At 37.0% G+C, this 11770-nt stretch overlaps 1 pseudogene; it reads left to right on the top strand.

Moving 5' to 3' along the window:
* The first annotated feature begins 10022 nt into the window (after window positions 1-10022).
* On the top strand, window positions 10023-11522 carry LOC116631412 (annotated as a pseudogene).
* Window positions 11523-11770: the final 248 nt, after the last annotated feature.

The following is an 11770-nucleotide window of genomic DNA, read 5'->3' as shown; positions in this document are numbered from 1 at the left end:
AATAGTGGAGACCAGAACACAATCAGAATTCAACTCCACTGAAAGAAAAGAAAAAAAAAAATGAAGTTTTTAAGAGCTGAGGGAGGCCTTCTCTGTTTGCTAATTGGCCTTACCAAAAGGAAAAGTAAACTCTCTTATCTTCATGACAGGACACAGTTTTATAGCTTGAAGCAAGACACCCACCAAAGTTAGGCGCCTACTCTCCCCAGAGACTGGGAGATAGGGCCTCTATCTTCCTTGATGATCACATTTCAAAGGGTTGGCTGCCAGGTCCTTGAGAAAGACAGTCCTGGTTTGTAAAGCTGACAAGAGGTTTTAAAAAATTTACATCTCAAAGAAGCAGAAAAAGAATTTGCAATTACAAGTTTTCTAAAATAAATCCTCTAAAGAAAGAGAAGGGAGGGATCTCTTTGGTTAGGGCATCTGGATTCTCTAAGGGCCTGGAATATGAGGTGGGTCAGCGGCCTAGAGGCAGGAAGAAGCCTCTGTATAAACTTTAGTCAAACTTAGGGAAATGTAAATATCATCTTGGTTAATACAATATTAATCATTAAATATTAATTATTTTCTAGTAGAAAATCAGTATTAAAATTTCCTCAGTTGTCCTCAAAGTATCCTTTTTAACATTTAAAAAATGTGGGATACAAGAAACGAACATGAATTGTGTTTTCATGGGTCTTTAGTCTTCTTTAAATCTAGAAAAATTCTTCAGCTGTTATTTTTATGTGACATTTATGTGAAGAGTTGTTTTACAGAAGCCCATCTATACTGAGTTGTTGTTATAAGTTAGCACATACACAGTATACCAAGTAGATGTTATCCTTACACTCTTTATAAATGAAGAACCTAAAAGGGAGATTAATTCCATTGACCCAAATCACATAGTGTCTAAGTAACTAGCAGAGCCAGGATCTAATGCAATTAGTAAGATTTATCACTCCTAATCATTGTAATAATGCCTTGTAACACTTTATAAGATACCCCAAATATGAATTTTTCTTGTTCTCATCAGCAAATGTGTGGTCATAATTTATGTTACTCATACATTACAAACATATATACATGCATATATACATACACACATAGTATGCCTTGACCTGCTAGGCTTTGTTCTCAGGCCTTGGTATGCAGAGACACATACAATCAAATCACTGCCCTGAAGAAATACTGACATTGAAATATTTAAAAATTGGCAATCTAAATCCAAGGCAATAGACATATTATTAGGTTAAACATTATATTCTATTGGAGCAGCTTAATCCAGAATTGAAAATCTGCAAAGATTTCTTAAAGGAGAAGCAAAATGTCATTCATTACTTTTTTCCTGATAGTTAAGCTTGCAAATACCCAACAATAAATCTGCTTGCTTTTAATCAATCATTAAATAAACTAAGACCATTGTGTAGTCATATTAACAATACATTTTAACTTCCACAATTTTTAAATCTTCACACAAGTATGAAGAATAAGTTGAAAGTTCAAACATAAGGTCTTCCTGTTCATCATAAAATGGTTAAGTTAGCATGAACGACTGACGGCTTCCTCAATAGCAGTCCTAAGTCAACCACAGAAGTGAGATAGAAGCATGGATCTGAATAACATATATAAACACTGAGAAATTACAAGGTAGATCAAGGACTGTCCAGAAACTGTGTGGAGTGGTGGCATCTGGTGACAGAACACCCCCAGACCAGCAGTGGAGATATAGTTTGGAGAAGAACCTTTAAGTTCTGGTGTTACATCTTTCCCATAAACTCAAACACCCATTTTCATGTTGGCATGACAATATCAGGGCAGAATAAAAGACTCTTGCGGAAATAACTAACTCTTCAGAGCTGATGAATTACAGTGTAATATTTCCAGTTTTTATTTTTATTTTTCTAAGTGCTTTATGTTTTATGGTTGAAACTGTTCAGAGACATTGCCAATTGAGAGTCAGCAAATAGAGGTGGTTGATTACAGTTCTGGAGTGCCTGGTGCTCTTAGCCCTGGGGTTCATTGCCACTCAACTTTTTTAAAAAAGATTTTATTTTTAAGTGATCTCTACACCCAACATGGGGCTTGAACTTACAACCCTGAGATCAAGAGCAGCATGCTCTACTGACTGAGCCAGTGGGGGCCCCCACTGCCACTCATCTTTGACAAAGAAAACCGACAAAACCAGAAAACAAGTAAGACCATTAAAAAAGGCTGATAGAAGATCAAATTACAGAAACCAGTTATGTTTGTCAAACCAGTAATATCCAACTAGAAAATATAAATAACACACGAGCAACAAAAACTAAGTTACCTAGGAATTAACTTAAAAAGGAATACATAAAGTCTAAAAAGAGAATTAGTTAGAATTAACTATATTAAGAGTTACACAGAAAGTAATGGAGAAGACTTGAAAATATTTCCTGTTTTATTGGTTTGGATGACTTAATAACATAAATCTATTCATTTTTCTAAGATAAATTTATAAATTCAGTGCAATCTCAATCCAAATTCCAGTTGGAAATGAAGAACTCCATAACATTTATATGATAAAGTCACAAACATACAAGTTAAACTCTTTTGAAATATGATTCCTTAAATAAGAACCTGAGGGTACAAACCATGAAGAATACAATTTATAGATGATTAAATTAAAATTAAGGATTTCTATTCAATGATGGCAAGATAGAGTTAATTGACAAATGACAGAAGATACTTGCAATATCTAAAACCAACAAGGGCTAATATCTAGATTATACAAAAACTCCTAAAACCAATATGGAAAAGGAGGAACCAAGAGAGAATAATAAGTAAAAAACAAACAAACAAACAAAAAACAAACAAAAACTAATTCATAAAAGAACAAAGGCAGGGGCACCTGGGTGGCTCAGTCGTTAAGCGTCTGCCTTCGGCTCAGGTCATGATCCCAGGGTCTTGGGATCGAGCCCCGCATCGGGCTCCCTGCTCGGCGGGAAGCCTGCTTCTCCCTCTCCCACTCCCCCTGCTTGTGTTCCCTCTCTCGCTGTGTCTCTCTCTCTCAAATAAATAAATAAAATCTTAAAAAAAAAAAAAAAAGAACAAAGGCAAAATGTAAAACAAAAATATATGCTTAAACCCATTCGTTAATTAATGCTATTTTAAAACCATGTTGCTCTATACTCTGCATATTTCAGATTGGCAAAATTATGAAGTTGGATAATGCCATGTATTTTCAGGGTATGGAATATGGAAGCTTCATGCACTGCTGGCAATGAAAAAGGCTAATGCAATCATTCTGGAAAGCCATCTGGCAGTATTTGGTCAAATTAAGCATGTGAACACTATGATCCAGGAATCTTATCTTTTGGAACATACCCAGAGAAATTCTTACACATGTTAATAAGAGTGATATACTATTATAGATTGTGGTAGTGAAGCATAAAAGAAAATCTAGTTGGCCATTCCAAGGGCAATTGATAAGGACAATTTAATGAAGCATGTGGTTGAATACTGTTGATATTCATAAGCAATATGGGTAGATACTTTAAAATTCATTTGAATATAAAAACAAAAATTATGAGATCTATTACACAGTACAACTAAAAATACACATAAACAATGTTTAAAGAACAAATAAAAGGATCCCAGATTATATTACAATTAACTAGTTGCAATGGGTAATGTGGAAATCTAGCAAATTTAACCTGAGATAGCCAAAATTCTCTATTCCCTCTCCAACTAAAAAATAACAACACTCTTTCCATAACATTAGAAATGTTAAGGACAGAGGCAAAACTCTATCAACAATGTGATAACAGGAGGGAATCCTGGGGCGCCTGGGTGGCTGAGTCAGTTAAGCAACTGACTTAATTTCTGCTTGGGTCAAGATCTCAGGGTTGTGAGATTGAGCCCTGCATAGGGCTCCAGAGGGTGGAACTCACTTAAGATTCTCTCCTCCCTCTCCCCCTACCCCTCCCCATCCCTCCCCACCCTGCTCCCCTCTCATACTCTAGTGTTCTCTCTCAAAAAAAGAGAGAGAGAGAGAGAGAGAGAAAATCCCTAATTTGGTACTATTGATACAAATCATGCATTGCCACTCTGGTACTTTATGTAACCTAGCTTTGGGTGTGGCAAAAAATACACAGGGGTAGCCAGTATACATGTGTTAGATGATCAGTAAAAATTGGTACTCTCCCCACTTCAACAGCCTCCTTCTTAGAAAGGGGACATTAAAGTGAAAATAAAGAAAAGGAGGAAGGACTAAACCAGGTGAAATTGTTCAGATGGCTCTTAGAAAATGGAATTAAAAATAAAAGAAAGAAAATTGACAGTGTTGCTACTAAGAACTGGTGGTACATCATCAATGGTTGAATGGTTGAAAACCAGCTTAAACTCTAGCCATAAGATTTGCTTCACATATTCTATGTTGGATTAATTAAAATTCTGTTCTGAGAATCACAAATTAGAGAAAATAGTTAATGAGGGGCTAAATTCCTCCCCCCCCCCCTTGTTTAATAGAAAACAACCTGAGAACAAGTAACTGAAAGACAGGGATTTTTCAGCACAATACCAGAGAGGACGAGCCAAGGTCTTAGACAATGGTATATGAAAAATGTTTATGAGGAATATGCGGAAGTTTTGGAGATGATTGGATATAGGCAGTAAATTTGAAATATCCACTGGGAATAGAGAGAAAAGGCCTGAAGGTAAAATGTGGAGAGTACAGATATGCTCTGGTGGAAAATTGAGACATATGACAGGAAAATACATTTTGTGTTATGTCACCATTACATTAAAGTATAATTGAGATTGTATTATGTGCAAATGGAGAGATCCAAATGTACCATTTTTAAATTGGAGATGAGCCAAATTTACCCTTGACCTGATTAAAATTGGACATTTGGAAACCTTTGGAATTTCTCTGGCTATCTTCTATAATAAATATTAACTGATATAGAATTCTGGAAGGGCAACAAGAGATTATTCCCCTGGTTAAGAAAGAGATTGAAATGAGAGTATTGATTTCCACTAACTTTTTCACAACTCCATCTTGTAGAGACACAAGGCAGTTAGTTCACGGAGAAAGACAATAAGGCTATTGGGACCAAAGGAGACAATTTCCCTGAGAGATTTGTCTGGAACAGATATGGTAAAGCCTATATAACAAAAAAATACAACAAGACAAGGATTATTGATATGGTATAACAGATTTGACTAGCCCCTTCTTACCCATTCCTTTTTTGTAATAGAGTCAAACATCTGCATTTATGTGGAGTGGACTCCAGTACACTTTCACATTTTTTCCCCCAAAGGAACATTTAATTCACTGGCATACTGTCATAAAGTAGTACATCAGCACTTAGACTTTAAAGTCATTAGAATCAATTGATTCATTGAGTTGAAAATGTAATGATAATTCTTCCTCAGACAGGAAGATAGAAGGATAGTAGTACAGTGGTGACGTCACCTATGTGGCAAATAAAGACTGGTTGATTTAAGCAGACAAAATTTAAGATCGAGCAGAGTCTGTGAAATGTTGGACAATTATAATGAGCTTGGAGTATCCTCCCAATTATGAGAAATAGATTACTATTTTTTACTGACCTCCACAACAAAATAAGTACAGAAACTAATGGGACAGTTTGTGTTCTGGTGAATCACATGTCTTATTTAGTGATAACGCTGGACCCTATGCACAAAGTCCTAAAACTTGTGCTTGAATGAAATCTGCATATGAATGGGGCCTGAAAATAAATAAATATTAAAAGATTTAAAAGGATTGTGGCTTATACATTGCTTGTAGGACCTTGTGATCCAAACGCTCAAATAATTTTAAAAATTTCTGAAATTAAAAGGAGTAAAGAATGGAGCCTTTGGCAGAAATTGAAAACTATACCTCAGTAAAGATTGAATTTTGGATTTGAAATATGCCTATTGTAGCCACTCAATACAGTTTTTTGGAAAGACAATTGGCAGCTGTTACTGGGCATACCAAGAGACTACTTTAATGTAAAAGGACATCAGAAAACCTTGAGAACAGAAAAACCTATTATGTCATGTGAAGCATCAGAGAAATATTTGAATGAAGAGGCAGCAGTTCAGGATCCAAGATCATCTGACAAATGCCCATGCCCTTTATGAAAAGCCTGCTTCAATTCTTTTAGGGTCAATGATGAATATCCCAAGACCTTCCTGCTCATATTGTTACATGGTTTGAACCACATTTTCCCTTGTAACCAAGGAAAAACAGGCTAGTTGATTACTTATGAGAGTCCCTGGATTGAAGGTCATGTTCTTGTTTAGAAATCAGTGAAAGTAAGTCCTATACTTGGTCAAATTCTAGTGATGGAAGGTGGGAATAAATTGTTAAGTTTATACCATAGGTACAACTGAATGCCCCAGTATTGAGCAGTATAGATATATATATATATCCTCGGGAAAGTGCTAGAATAGTTACAGATTTTCGGACTAGATAGAAATGTCTTGAGATGCAGTCTGGCAAATGGACCCTGGATGACTGGACACTACCAATATGGGGTATTTAGTTATGGAAATTCTTATGGAAATGTAGAGGTAGAATTAAGACCTAGTAGTTGGCACAGAAGGAGACTTTAGGTGATTTCGGCAGATCCTTAGTACCAGACACCTGTGTTACTGAAATAGGTGACACAATGGTGTTCAAGCAATCCAAAAGTAGGTGAAGTAATGAAATATTCCTGTCAAATTCAGTGAACCATTATTGTATTAAAGGATTATACTTAGTATCATCAAGAAATAAAGTGCCTGAAGATGGATTAAGAAGAATTCCTTGAGGTCAAAGACCTGCACACAATGACAAGTGGATTATATCCAGCCTCACTGCCCAAAGGGCAATTTCATAAGGCAAACCCTAATTTGGGGTGCATTTTATACTTTCAAATTGCACACATTCCTTTAATTCCCTGTGACAAAAAAATATATGGTAGTTTAATTAGTACTTGCTCCAATAGGCCAAGCAGGAGCTATAGGAACAGAATTCAGAATTCTGAATCACACTAAAATTAAAATACTAGAGGCCTGTCATCATGTTGAAAACAGTTTGCTAATCCTAATATGCATTAATGGGAGCTCTAAGACTAGTCATGACTGGTGGTCGGTATGGAAATAAAATAAAACGGTACAATGGACTAAACGTGTTGTCAGGTTGATAGGATACATACAATGCTGGGAGAGGACATGGACCCTCACCAAAAGAACTGATAACTATTTTAACCTTTATGAAATCTGTATTTTAAAGATCAGTGGCCAGAAATGCTAGAGATCCAGATGGTAGATTGTTCATTTATAAAAATATGAATACTATGCTGAAATTATAGCAGAACATTACTCAGGAGTAAGGTCTTTAAATGTTCTATTAACTCAGGTACTATATATATAGGATGACTTATGTTTTTCATGGTTTACTTTCATTTGTGCCAGGAATAAAGGGCCAACACTATGTCCTCCCTATGGGGCTAAGTGATAAGTGTTGCTGAATGATAACTGGAAACCTGAGTTGGAAAGAACTTGATTTATCATATCTGAGCTATAGTTATCTCTAGAAACAGATAGAATCCAGAATTTAATAAACATTGGCTTCTAGGCACAATTGCAGGCATTAGACATGTCCCTTCTGTGGAGAAAGAATAGAAAATTATACTGTATCATGCATGGATGTTAAGCTTTTAAAAATCTCTTTGTCATGGCTATAGTGTGTAACAAAATTTGATCAATTCTAATTGACTAAATGAAAATAGAAATTATGTAGAGTATGATCTCAATTACTGGAAAATATTTGGGTGGACTACAATTGTAATTGACTAAATGAAAATAGAAATTATGTAGAGTATGATCTCAATTACTGGAAAATATTTGGGTGGACTACTTTGAAAACCTTAAATGCTATATTACCTATGGAAAATGGCCAGAAAAAAAAAAAAAGTATATTTAGTCTTAGAAGATTACAGATGCAATTAATCACTCCATCTGTACATGTGAAAAGTTTCAGATAATTGTCGATTACAGCAGAAAGAGAATATTCTTATAAAAGTAATCCAAATCTATTAAAGGATATGGTCATAATTAAAAAGATTTTTGTGAGGAATTTATACTCACCTGTTACTGGTGAATATAGGGTTAAGAGTATATTGATTCCTTTGTAGTACATTGCTCTATTTGTTAATGATCTATTTGCCTTGTGTTTAATCAGCTTAAGAATCTCCAGTTATATTTAATAATTTGTTGTTTCCTAAGTGTGTCATGCTTGCCCTTACCTCCAGGCCTCTTTATCACTACAGTATTTCCTAAAAAAAAAAAAAAAAAAAAAAAAATCTTTTTGCCTCACCATGTCTTAAGCATTCTTCAAATTAACTCCTCATGGAAGCTTTTCTTATCCCTGAGTTTGGGTTATATGTGTTTTTATTTGCTTCTCTATAAGTATAATCAATTCTAGTCCAAATTCCCATTTACTTGTTCATCTTGATTTTTAGACTAGAGTGCCACTGTGTAATTTACAGACTACAGCATCAGAATCACATGGGAGGTAATTTTAAAAAATATGTCCTAGGATCTCACCCTAGACTTATTAAATGAGAAAATCTAGAGCCTGGGAATTGGCTCTGGTGATTCTTATGAGCACTAATATTTGAAAAACCTGTGCTCTACTCTGTGCTCTCCTAGATAACCTACTGACTAAGCTTTCTGACATAGTCCAATAAGAGTATAGAACTTCAACCCTGCTCCTAATTCCAATTAGTTGCCTACTGGATCAGACTTCTCAAACATAGTATTTCATAACCCCTTTAATAGGAATAATAATAACAACAATAATAAAATAGCATAGGCCACAGTGTTTATTTGAATTATTTATTATATCATTTGCTGTGTTTTAAGCACACACACAAATCTAGGTATGAAGTTACTGTGATTTAAATTTTTCTATTACTATAAATCAAAGAAAATTTAATAATTATATACAAACAAGAATGGAAAAACAAATATTAAAATTAACAATATTAATTTAGTGGAGTAAGTCTAATTCATTAACATTAAATTACTGAATGCAGAATAAATGTGATAAAATTGACAGTTGGACACAGCTTCTTTTGAGTTTATCATGATTAACCCTGAGCCTTATGATGGTTCTAAGTCTTACCCAATTTTTAAAATATGAAATACCATGAAACTTTCTTTTGGATAGAACAACACAATAGCTTTTGGTCTTTCTTGGCCAGAAACTTACTTATTTGCTGAAGTATTTTCTATCACATTTTGTTTAATATTTAAATTTTTTAATTAAAGTTTTGCTTTGTTTTGAGAGCAACTGCCATTTTACTGGAGGCCCCATGTGGGAACTGAGGGCAGGGCTGTCACCATGAGCTCTACCAAGTAATAGGGTTGGGGGGTACACCCCCCAGAGAAGGGTCTGGAGTCTCACCTTATAGCCTCACCATCCACAGCAAGAAGGTCACCTTGGCACGTCTAGCTCCCAACCGCCTCCCAGGCTGGGAAAAGCAGAGCAGAGCAGTGGAGGGGGGCTAGAACCAAATGTGCAAGATTCAAGAACCACTCAGTGTCCAACCAAACCCCCAGCCTGCGCTGCTCCTGGTAGGGAAGTGTTGTAGGAAGGAGGCTGCCATGCATGGACTGGCCCATACCTGGAGGGAGTGTGGGTGGAAACCAAAGGGGCTCTCAGGAGAGGAAGCACAGGAACAGAGAGAAGGCCATGAGAGTGTAGCAGAGCTCCCAGAAGGGGGCAGGGCTGGTGAAGGGGCGGGCCAGCCACATTTGGATGGTTCTTAGCAGGGTGGGACTGCTTCTGCAGACACTGCCCACTGTTATGATACCTGGGGTTCGCCTCCAAGGAGTTGCTCCCCATCTTCTCACCCAGGTCAGCAGGGAGCAGCAGTAAAAGGGGAAGGAGTGGCAGAGGGCCCTGGCAGGGCAGAGGTTCCTGCCCCCAACTGCAGTCCCAGCTGCCAGCGGCTCTGCAACTATAAACTGTGCAGCATCTTGCCCACTACCACTCACAATTTTCCCGGCATAGCGGCATGCCGCAAGTCGGCTCTCCCTGCCCACTGGGGTCCACCTGCTGCTTCAAAGGTCCCAGGTTCAAGGAGCACTCACGGAAGCAGACTGGCCTGGGTGAAGTGCTTCTGACAGCCCGGGGTCATCAACCTGCAGTGAACCAAACTAAAGTTGTAGAGCAGGGACACATGCAGGTGGGCTTCCCGGTTTGTGTTAGTCATGCAGCCAACTCAGCAGGCTGAGTTGAGAAGATGAGAGTCTATGCAGATCAAGGCAGCTCAAGTTTTAGGGCTGAGTACTGGTAATAAGTAAGCTATAGATGAAAAGAGCCTCAGAGATAGGTAGAGAATCCCTCCCAGGTATGCAGTTAGGTACTAATCTACCCATGTTTAAGGAAAATACAGGAGGCTGGGAAGAGAACCGCCTGAAACATGTTTAGAGAAAACAATCTCCAGAGCTCAAACACAGCAATAAGTAGTTTGTGTTCCACCCAGGTGGGAAAATGTTATAAATCTTGGGCCATTGAGTAGAGTAGTAAGAAAGGCATTGCCTCTGTAGTAAAATAAAATTAGCCCAAGACTAAAGACTTACTCTGGCCCAACAGTGGAGACACACAATAGCAAGTCATCAGGGACACAATCCATTTGGTATCAAAGAGAGATGAAAATGTAATTGCCTAGAAAAAGGATTGTTAATTGGAAGATATGACAACAAACTGATTTATAGACACTATGCAACATTATATTTTGTCTTCTGTGTGGGTTCTTCAGAAAGTGACCTTGGCATTTTAAATCTAATACAATCACACAAGAAGCCCAAGATTCATGGATCTCTTACCATATGTATCCAGATCTGACACCTAAATCCACCCCACCGTCTCCTGAAAATCATTCATAATGTCCCTAGAACTCAAGATACTTGTGGAAACATTGCCATGAATGAGGTTTAATATTCCATGTAGACAAGGTTCACAATATTCTGGCAGAAATGGTGATGGGGGATAATGGTATTGGAGACCAACATGAATGAGATTGTTACACAAATTGATGCACAAAATAAACTGGAGAAATCTGAAGCAGGAGCTCCAGCCCATGCTGTATCAGCTGTAAAGAATATGTGGAACATAAGGAATAGCACGGAGGACTTTAGGGGAAGGAAGGGAAAACTGAAGGGGGGGAAATCAGAGGGGGAGACGAATCATGAGAGACTATAGACTCTGGGAAACAATCAGAGGGTTTCAGAGGGGCGGGGCATGAGGGGATGGGTTAGCCCGGTGATGGGTATTAAAGAGGGCACGTACTGCATGTTATACACAAACAATGAATCATGGAACACTACATCAAAAACTAATGATGTGCTGTATGGTGACTAACATAACACAATAAAAAAATTAAAAAAAATAAGTTACAAAGTTACACTCAAAAAAAAAAAAAAAAAAGAATATGAATCTTCCTGAGATCCCAAGAAATAGTAACATTGGTGACATCAGTATAAAAGTGCCAAACCTGCCCTTTTTTAAATAAAAAATTTAAAAAGGCCACTCCCAGGTAAAAACCCAGGAAAAGCCATCTAAGTTTACCATGCAGTTGTTTACGAAAAATAGAGGAAGAGAGTCTTAACTTTTGCTCTTGGATTTAAGTCAAGGTACTACATAGAAGTTGCATAAAATCAGTATGGAAGTTCATGTTGCTTTTCTTGTTTAGTATTTCAAAAAGTGTTTAAGACATTTCTTTAAATTATGTACCATCCAAGATGTTGGTGTTTTGTAGGG

Source organism: Phoca vitulina, unplaced genomic scaffold, assembly GCF_004348235.1.
Source record: "Phoca vitulina isolate PV1807 unplaced genomic scaffold, GSC_HSeal_1.0 scaffold5, whole genome shotgun sequence".
NCBI classification, from domain to species: Eukaryota; Metazoa; Chordata; class Mammalia; order Carnivora; family Phocidae; genus Phoca; species Phoca vitulina.
Note: the sequence above shows the minus strand (reverse complement) of the source record. Positions and strands in the feature narration are given on the sequence as shown.